Genomic DNA, 10,668 nt, shown 5'->3' with positions numbered 1-10,668 from the left:
TCATAAGAGGATGGAAGAAAGTAAAATGGTACTGTGATTAAAGAATTTCTGTCAAACAGAGAGGTAAGGTAAACAAAATAAAAAGTGTCAGCTTATGTAGAGGATAATTAACATCTGAAGTAATTAGCTCAATGGTGTAGCAGCAGAGGCAATATGCAGTATAAACCACCATAAATACTAGATCATAATATTAATGGTGGTATAATAGAAGTGTTCGTGTTCAATGCCATCAGTGTATTGAGATAACTATCTACCCATAGAAGTGTGTCATGGTACAGCCTTTTCTAACATTAAAGAATCACAGCTTCAAACAGATCTGTGTGGAATAATATGTGGAAAGAATAAGCAAGGTTTGTATGTATATTGCCCTTCAGGCTAGAATCTTAAGCAGTTTGATGGAATACGGTGAAATAAAAGTTTTTCTAAGTGATCATTTCATCTACTCAGTAATGAGAGCTAAGTTTGCCTTTGCACAAGGATCTGTCACTGTGGAGTGTTTTAAGTAGAATCAGTTTTGCATTAGGTAAGCAGAGCAGGTGTTTATTTATTACATAATGAAACAATAATGAAATATTTAAAATAATGAATAATGTCAGGGTTAATGGTTAGGGAGCCTGTCTCTGCAGTAGGGATATTTTTTGGGATTGCATTCCACTAGCTAATGAAGTAAGAAAGGTAAGTAAAATAATGGAGCTGACAGACATGCTTAATGAAAAAGATAACTGTATAAAAATAAATGTGACGTAACTATATTGATAATCTAATTTTGAACTAGGCAGCATTGGGTACTGTCATATTGTGCAATTCACGACACTGCAGCTGGGAATAAGAGCTTAATACAAAGAACAATATTTTAGTGAGGTACAAGTAATATAATGCTGCATCATTATATCTATAGGTTATCTGAAAACTTCTGTTTGTGTTCTGAGGAATTATCAGCTTAAAGTGGTAATACTGGAACAAAGAACAGTAATTTTGCTGATTAACTGATAACTGTGGTGTTAGACTGACTTGAATATTCTGACAGATCAACTATTTAGTAACATTTTGTGAGGATTTAATTTTCTGGTTGAATGAGAATAGTGCTCAGAGTGGAGTAGGAAGTGGGGGGCAATGATTTGGTACAATTTCCATTCCCTTAATTTTGATTTGAATAGTAATTAAGCTACATAATGGTGACTCTTATTCTTTTTTCATAATGTAATGATAAGTAAATCTATGCTATTGCATATCTTGAGCTTTTGCTAGTTTGCAAATGGGAAAGAGACCCAAATCTTTCATGAGTCACCACCTTTCAACTATAGTCAAATTTAGTGCTAATTATTGTAATGTTTTGAGAACTATGTAATGTATTTATATATGATGAAATGTATACCATTTGCCATTAGTGTTAAACAATTTTTTCCTAGACTTAAGTTACAAGTAAGTGTAAGTGTACATAAACTAGGATATTTTATCTGATTTTTTCATGTACTGTGGCGGAGGAGAACCACCTCCAAGGGCACTGATAGTAGTGCATTTCCTGGCAAACTACCACTTGGACCTGTTGAAGGCATGAACAACTTGGTGAGATAATATGTGAAAGTGCTTGTGAAAAATACTAACCATTGAGCAAGTGAATTTTTTGTGCCTGAGAGTGAACTGCAATGTGCTGTGTAATTAAGCTTTTTTGCAACCCATGAGGGTTTATGTACTTGTATCAAATGATATGTATCTTTAAAGGTAATCTTTGCTTACCCATAAAGGACATCACATATGATGGAGACTCCTAATTTTTTGTTAAAAGTATAACTTGTAGATATTTTGTGTAAATGTACAATACGCTGTATGTAAATATGTTATATGGGGATTCCCATATGGCCAGTTCATATAAGTATAAATTTGAAAAAAACATATGTACTGTAGTTTTGATAAGATTTTTTATGTAATATTTTTTGTGTGTAGATTTTTAACCCACTGTCTGGGGTCACCTGTGGTCATTGAACTGCCCAGTTAGCTATTTGCAATATCTATCTGGTGAATCCAACGAGGGGGTGATGTGACAAACCAAGCCGGGATATTTTTACTTTCCCTCTTGTTTTGCCATCTGCCTCCTTAAATTTCATTTTTTGACTATTTCTCATTAACACACATCAGTATAATCGGCATTTTCATAAAAGAGAAAGGTTGGCCCTCTTTTTTTAAAGAATATAACACAAGATGTAATTTTGTGCCTAGTTTTATGTATGTAATTGATTTTCTAATTCATTTAGACTATTCCTAGTTAGTATCTTTTGTTATAGGGTGAAATCAGTAATTGTTTTGTAACTTAAATTCTATTGTTAATGTATAAACAAACATAAATTGTGTACTAATTATAAATATTTGAAGGAACAACTAATAGTATTCTTAAAGGATATACACTCCTGGAAATGGAAAAAAGAACACATTGACACCGGTGTGTCAGACCCACCATACTTGCTCCGGACACTGCGAGAGGGCTGTACAAGCAATGATCACACGCACGGCACAGCGGACACACCAGGAGCCGCGCTGTTGGCCGTCGAATGGCGCTAGCTGCGCAGCATTTGTGCACTTCCCAGCAAATTAGGGACACTGTTGCTCCTGGGGTATCGGCGAGGACCATTCGCAACCGTCTCCATGAAGCTGGGCTACAGTCCCGCACACCGTTAGGCCATCTTCCGCTCACGCCCCAACATCGTGCAGCCCGCCTCCAGCGGTGTCGTGACAGGCGTGAATGGAGGGACGAATGGAGACGTGTCGTCTTCAGCGATGAGAGTCGCTTCTGCCTTGGTGCCAATGATGGTCGTATGCATGTTTGGCGCCGTGCAGGTGAGCGCCACAATCAGGACTGCATACGACCGAGGCACACAGGGCCAACACCCAGCATCATGGTGTGGGGAGCGATCTCCTACACTGGCCGAACACCACTGGTGATCGTCGAGGGGACACTGAATAGTGCACGGTACATCCAAACCGTCATCAAACCCATCGTTCTACCATTCCTAGACCGGCAAGGGAACTTGCTGTTCCAACAGGACAATGCACGTCCGCATGTATCCCGTGCCACCCAACGTGCTCTAGAAGGTGTAAGTCAACTACCCTGGCCAGCAAGATCTCCGGATCTGTCCCCCATTGAGCATGTTTGGGACTGGATGAAGCGTCGTCTCACGCGGTCTGCACGTCCAGCACAAACGCTGGTCCAACTGAGGCGCCAGGTGGAAATGGCATGGCAAGCCGTTCCACAGGACTACATTCAGCATCTCTACGATCGTCTCCATGGGAGAATAGCAGCCTGCATTGCTGCGAAAGGTGGATATACACTGTACTAGTGCCGACATTGTGCATGCTCTGTTGCCTGTGTCTATGTGCCTGTGGTTCTGTCAGTGTGATCATGTGATGTATCTGACCCCAGGAATGTGTCAATAAAGTTTCCCCTTCCTGGGACAATGAATTCACGGTGTTCTTATTTCAATTTCCAGGAGTGTATTTGGCTCTATTCAAAACTTGTTAGCAAAGCCAGCCCTTAATTAATTTCAAAGTAATTAACAGTTTTGTCAAAAGTATTGTTTGCGTAATGATATCTGTTAATTTCATCATTTAAACAAACTCTTGAAGTAGTAGAAGCTGTTAAAAAGAACCAATTTTTCGATGTATTCAGTTAATTTAATGAGTTAAGTTTTAATTGTAATTTCTGTAAATTGAACTTTGAACAATGTGTTGTTTCAGCACCTATTATTGTGAGGATGTATAAGGGCCCAATTTTTGGTCCCAAGACAGTCAGTCCACGGCTGAGTTTCAGATGAGAAACCTGTGTTGATTAGAACAACAACAATGCTTCAACTTAACTGTGAAATAAGTGTTACACAATTAGGCCGTGTGTTAAAACAATGGCAGTGTCTGTTCTTTATGTACCTTTTTTATTGTTCAAGAAATGTGAACTATGTGGTTAGGCTTTTACTGCTCGTAGATGTTCAACAGGAAGCTATTGTAGCAGTATGTGGATGTTTGTCTGCAAGCTATTAATGAGGCTTATCGAAAGTTAAGCATCAGTGTACTGGCCATATAACTGTGTATTATTGGGGGGTTGTGAATAGTGGAAGTAAATAATTGTGAAACACAAATGTGCACCTGTCAGCTACATCATTTAAAGTAGACAGTACTGCACTCCCACCCCCTATTTTTTCAGCCAGTACCTCGACACTGAGGATGATCAACGAAGAAATAAAGCAGGCGAGTGTTGTCACAATGTGTAGTGTAGGCAGTCTCTTTAATTGAGTTGCTGCATCTTCTGGGTGTTCTGCCAGCAAAGTGCAGTCTTTGGTTTGCTTTCCCCACACATTATGTATATGGTCCTTCAAATTAAAGTTGCTCGTAATTGTAATTCCTAGTTGACAGTCTTGAGATATGTGCGATTTATCTTCTAACCGAAATTTCCGGTTCTTTTAGTTCTTACATGAATGACCGCACACTTTTCTTTATTTCGGGCCAATTGCCACTTCTTTGCACCACACAGATATCTTGTCTTTGCTGGTCCAAAAAAATTGAGTTCGGTGTTAGAATTATTTACACAGTTATTAATGTCTTTTACAGTTTGCCAGTTAATGGTACTGATCATGTGAGTGACCTGTTCAGGAAGATGTTACCATTTTAGCAATATAGAGAAAAAATACAGCTCTGCAAGAACAAAAAATGTCGCAATCGTAGGAGTAATGGTCGAAAAACATCCCAACCTATTATTGCAGTTGAACTATGTTACAGATAACAGGTATGGAATTGACACTTTGGTTAGTTCGAGTGTTTTTATTTATTTTTATAGCCATTATACAGCTTTTTGAAGTCACAGGAAAAGGCTCACATCAGTTGTTTCAAGATTCTACTGAAAATGAGCCATGATTTTTGATCATTTGTACCTCCTTATTTTTTTTAAACTACATCTCCAAATTTTTGGATTTTAAAGATTGGCAGGTATGTAGTATCACAAGGTTCATGTCATCGTCTTATTTGATTGTTTTCAGGGTGCTGGTACTCCCAGTTCATGTTCCTTGTCATTTGGCGAGATAACTGGGCATAAAGAAGATGCTCCCTTACACTTGATAAGATCATAATGATTTGTGAGTCGGGAAGCTTGCAGTTGACAGTCGGTTTGTCGACCTCCCTGCTGTTGCAGCCCAGTATCACCTCCATCACTGCCACTAAGGCTGCATCAGCTAACACTAACAGTTATATTGTCACCTCCACCACAGCCACTAACACTTCATTGACTAACAGTCATATTTCAAAGTACCTGATTCAGGATAATGTTACAAGGGTGGAAATATTGTGAACTTTGCAGACTGTTGAAAATCATGCGTCCTTTTCTACTACAGGAAAGCAAACTACTTTGTTTCCAGCCATGTTCCCTAACGATAATGTAGTTAGTAAGATGGAGCTTGAGGGGACCAAGATATTGTACAGTACTGTTCCTGGACTAGCTTCCCACTTTAGGAAAAATATCCTCTAAGACCTTGAAGGGGATGTTCCTTTTGTAATCTTACTTGATGAGAGCTTAAACAAGGAGGCTGAGTTGCAGGAAATGGATATTGCTCTCAGATAATGGCACAAAGTTAACAAACAATTTAAAATGCATTATTTTTCATATGCATTTTTAGGTCCTATCACTGTTGCCAATATGTTGGATGGTTTTAAGATAGAAACTCCTGATCTGAATTTTACCAGCATGTCATGGGTATCAATGGATGGGCCTAATGTCAGTTGGGCTTTCTTGAAGGATTTGCATCTTGATCTGAAGAGTGTTCACGGGGACAGTGCATCACCTTTTATTGATATGGGATCTTGTGGTCTTCATACAATTCATAAGAGTTTAAAGAATGCAGCCTTAAAGACTAACTGGGCATTGTACCTTATCTGAGGTCGATTTGTAATGTGTTGAAGACTATACCTGCAAGAAGAGCTGATTATAAAAGATTTCATAAAAATGAAAATCCACCCTTCCTTAAAATAATTTGCTTCATGCGCTAGGTGGAAAATGAGGATGCCATCGACTGGTGTGCAAAAATCATCCCCTTTCTAAAGACTTATGTGGACAACGTAAAGAACTACAAGATTAAAATAGATTCTTGCAGCTGGCAAACAATGTTAAAGTACCTCAAAGATTCTCCGCTGCCAACAAAATTTTTTTTTTCCTTTTTTTCAGGACAGGTCATGCACTTTTTGAGGGAATTCCAATGTGCAGCCCCCAAGGCACCTTTCCTGTACAGAGCTTTGTTATCTCTACTTGCTAATGTGATGTCGCTAGTTGTTAACGCTGAAAATTTATCTGCTGCAAAATCTGTGTGTGATATAAAACTTGAAAACAAAGCTGGTCTTAGTTCTACAATAGACATGTAATTAGGTCACGCTGTATGGTCTGAGCTCAGAAAAGTGAAAGTGCCTGCCAAAGATATTTTAACTTTCAGCACTGAGTGCAGGGACTTTCTGACTGAAATGTGCTCAAACCTCCTTCTAAAGTTACCTTTGAAGTACAGCATTTATAGATACATAAGCTTTTGTGATCTAATTGTGACAAATAGCAGCTCAAGAACCAGCGAGGCTAGGATCTTGAAAGCCTTGCAGAAATTCTCTTTACAGAACTGAATAAGTGTTAAGGGCTGTGATAAAGTTGAGAAAGAATTTGTGCAACTTCTTGGTAAGGATGTATTTTGGGATCTCTGTGCAAACTACAGGAGGACTGAGATGAGAATTGATCACTTTTGGAGAGACTTATTGAACAGTGATACCACCTGTCAACAGTTGTATAGCTTCCTTCAGCAGGTTCTCATTCTGAGCCATGGTCAAGCCTTTGTAGAGCATGTTTTTTCCATTAATGAATAATGTATGATAGTCAACGAAGAAACCTAGTCATTGTTAGTCATATGTCAAGTATATGATGGCCTGAAATAAGCTAGCAGTGTATTCAAGATTGTTGTTGACAAGAGAATGGTTCTGGACTATCACAATGCTTGATATTGGTGTGGTGAGGTTTTAAAGAACAAGCAACGTGAAGAAAATAAAGAAGCCAAGAGAGCTAGACAGAAGAGGTTCAGAACTGGAGGCCAAATAGTCACAGATGCTGGCCGAAAGGCCACTGAACTGAGTGAAACTGATGAAGAGATTGCTTTTCTCACAAAGGTGTTTTGACTGGTTTTCATTGATAGCTTTGAATTATTTGTTTGATAAAATAAGAGTACTATTATTTGGCAGAGAAAAATCACTACAAATATCCCAGTGCTGTTCTTATTTTTTAAACATTAATGTTATATTATACAACTTATTTCTTTTATGTTTGTCTGATCTGATGCATTGTCTTGCCTGGAAAGTTCATAAGCCCTATATGGTAGGATGAAGGTGTTACCGAAGTATGAAACGTAATGAAAAGACCTCTGTCTGCATTTTGATGTTCAGTTTGCCAGACTTGTCAGGATGTGAATACTTGTTTTATATACTCTAAAAGTTTGTGTCCATTTTTCCAAACCACTTAGTAATATTTAGTGACAGAATCTTGACCGTAGCTGACAGCCCATAACAATCCATGATAATTTAGGGAAATAATGGACAGGCAGCTTATATGCCGCATCTAGACTGCACACACACAAAAAAAAGAAGTTGGTTACAAAATGTGTGATGCAAACTGATGCTAAAACGTATTTTAAGCCATGTATCTTAAAACATTTGTTACTCCATTTACATTAGTTGTGAAGGAACGTCACAATCATTTTGTGGATGAATCTCTTATTTCAGAGTCTTTCCAGGTATATGTTGTTAACCCACACCACTCCTTCTGTCTGTCAGTGCCTATCTCAACTGTCAAAATTCAATTGTAGTTTTATGCAAGAGTGTAGGTTTGTGTCCTAATCCAGCAGATGCTTCTAATCTGTCAGGAGGGTGCGCGACAACTGATAACCCTCTGTGGAAAGAAAGATGTATTCTGAAGAAGTTTTTGATGTCATCTCTGCTGCAGTATTTGTCCTCAGCCCATCATTTGAAAAATGACTTATATGGTTTGAGATAAAACTTAAAAATGAGATAGTAGTAAATCAGTATTGCTAATGCACAGGTGAATGAGCATTTCCAGTAATGCGTTATACAGATGTGTACTATAGTTATGATTTGAAATGTTAAGATTTCTTATTTTCTTTCTTAACAACTTTTCAGATACATTGCATATGATGTTGGGCAGGTAAACGTTCATTATTTGCTGAAAGTTAACTTCAAGCACAAATTTTAAATTTCCTATGCACCTAATAAAATATGTGATCACTCTTGTATATAAAGGATGAAGAAATTTACTGTTATTATTTTTATATGTATGTCTTACTATATTATTTAGCACTTGTATATAATTGTTACATTTGCTTAGTCCTCCAGTCCCAGGCAGTAATAATTAGGACAGCTGGTAATTATTGGGACTGCAGCTATGTAAAAATACGCACACTATCATTTAAAACTGAATATAGTGCCTGAATCCTTTGACTGCTCATTTTATATATGCACTGTTTTCTCTCAGATTAAAAATGTTTGAATTTTATGTGAAAGGATTGAAAGTGTCACCTAATTCGTTGAAAATTACTAGTTTTCACATAATGTAAAGGCAAAACTTCTGTTTGGTTTTCATTTAATCAAAAGATTGTCAGTGTTTTAGATATAAAAGTAATTTTGACAAACTTCAAATTTGTTATTGATTCTTATCTGATGGACAGTTTTCTGTTGATATAAAAATCCTGCATAGTGATTCAAATAATTTGTATGATGATTTGATGCCATCACATATGATCAAAGGTTTGATTCCATGTAAAATATGTTTTATCTGTAAAAGTGTTGACAGAAACTATCTCATGGTCTCAATATAAACACCTTAAAGTCAAAGTATTAACGTGATGAATGAGATTTTGGATTAAATATTGGATTCTATCATAAAAGTTTATTTTATATTATGATTTCATAATATTTCACTGTCATAACCATTAGATGGAAGTTGCTTTGATAAATTTGTGGTTTTAAGGATACATCGTAGACCTATAGATGTGTGTCAGTATTTGTTCTGCATTTGAAGAGGACTGATATTTTTCTGGCATTTTTACCTGAGTGTTTTACAATGTAATGTTCACCATCTGTGTATTTAAAAGCTGAATAAACAATTAAAGAAGTTGGCTACTAGTAACAGAAGAAAAGTTTTTGAATAAAGTGTTTTTGTTTCAATTTTTTCTGATTTGGTGTCAGCAGTTACGGGACTGCTGCTAATTCAAAGTTAGAGTTAACTCGTTAATGTAAACAGAAATTCTTCATCAAAAAATGGTTTTCATTTGCAAAAGTTACCTGTGTTCTTACCCTTCAGATCATAAATCCTGTAAAGGAGACAACTTGCTGTTCATTTAAAACTAGAGGGTTAATAACGTGTTTAGAAGTATAGAAGTCCTTTTTTTTCTAGCAATAGTACACACACTCCTACAGATAGACACCCAAATGGACACTTCTGTGGCCACAGCAAGGAGTCTTGCAGTGGCCATGGGCATCTGCATTTAGGTGTCCATCATTGTGTGCGTGTGAGTGTGCGTACAGACCCTAGTGGTCAAAAGCCAGTGTGAATGCTGTTTTCTGTTGTTTTTGTGCTCTATGCATCAAAGCAATATAGGTCAGTAACTGCCTTTTCCTTAATTTGAATGATTTGTAGGTAAAAAACTGAATTCGGGCAACCTCTCAGAGAGACTAAGTCTTTACTGATAATTTTTAGGCCTCTTGAACGACAATCCAGGCCTGTGCGACTATCTCATGAGTGATTAGAACAATTTGTGTGTGTCAGCCTTTGTTAACCTGCAAAATCTGATACTGGTCAAGTGAAAATCCTGAAATACCAATCCAGTCAGAAAGTGGTAGTATGGTGCAGCGTATCATTGTTTGCAATCACAGGGCCTTATTTTTTTGAAGATGAATGCATGCTTGTTGATACTGTGAATACAATACATTATGTTCATATGTTTGAACCATTTCCTAGTATGACAGCTTGCTGATCTTTTTGTAACTGCAAACACCTTCTTCCAATTAGATGGGACCACATGGCATTCCATTAACACACTACAGAAGATTCCTGGTCATCTCAACTCCAAGAATGGAGACATTTCCTGGCCTCCAAGATACCTTGACCTTTCAGAGTGTGATTTCTTTCTTTGGAGTCATTCAAATCACACATCTGGTGTAACCCCCCACACACCATCCTCCAGGAACCGAAGGATCAAATTCACCTGCTAGTTATGTGCATGGATGCAGTTAGGTGCACGATCAATGATGTGGTGGATTCAGGGAGAAAGACTTCAATATTGCCAAGACCATAGGTGTGGGGCATGTTGGTTTATAGGGAGGTGGCATCAACAATGACTAGCAGGTATCCAGGTGGTAATGGTTCAGTGTTAGTGAAGAAAGGGATTTGTGCCTGATATGGGATGCTAGTCTGGAGCAGTTGCTCGGAGGTACCGGTCAACAAGAGCAGATATTATTTCAGTGGGGTCACAGTAACAAGTTACAATAAGGTGTCCAGGACTGTTAAGTTTATGAGTTTTGGGAAGCATGTAGAAGGTGGATATGTGAGGAGGGATGGGGAGCATAGTTTGGGATAAGGAGGGAGATTGATTCGGG

Source organism: Schistocerca americana, chromosome 7 (genome assembly GCF_021461395.2).
Source record: "Schistocerca americana isolate TAMUIC-IGC-003095 chromosome 7, iqSchAmer2.1, whole genome shotgun sequence".
Taxonomy (NCBI): Eukaryota; Metazoa; Arthropoda; class Insecta; order Orthoptera; family Acrididae; genus Schistocerca; species Schistocerca americana.
The sequence above is the reverse complement of the archived record's forward strand: the minus strand, read 5'-3'. Positions refer to the sequence as shown.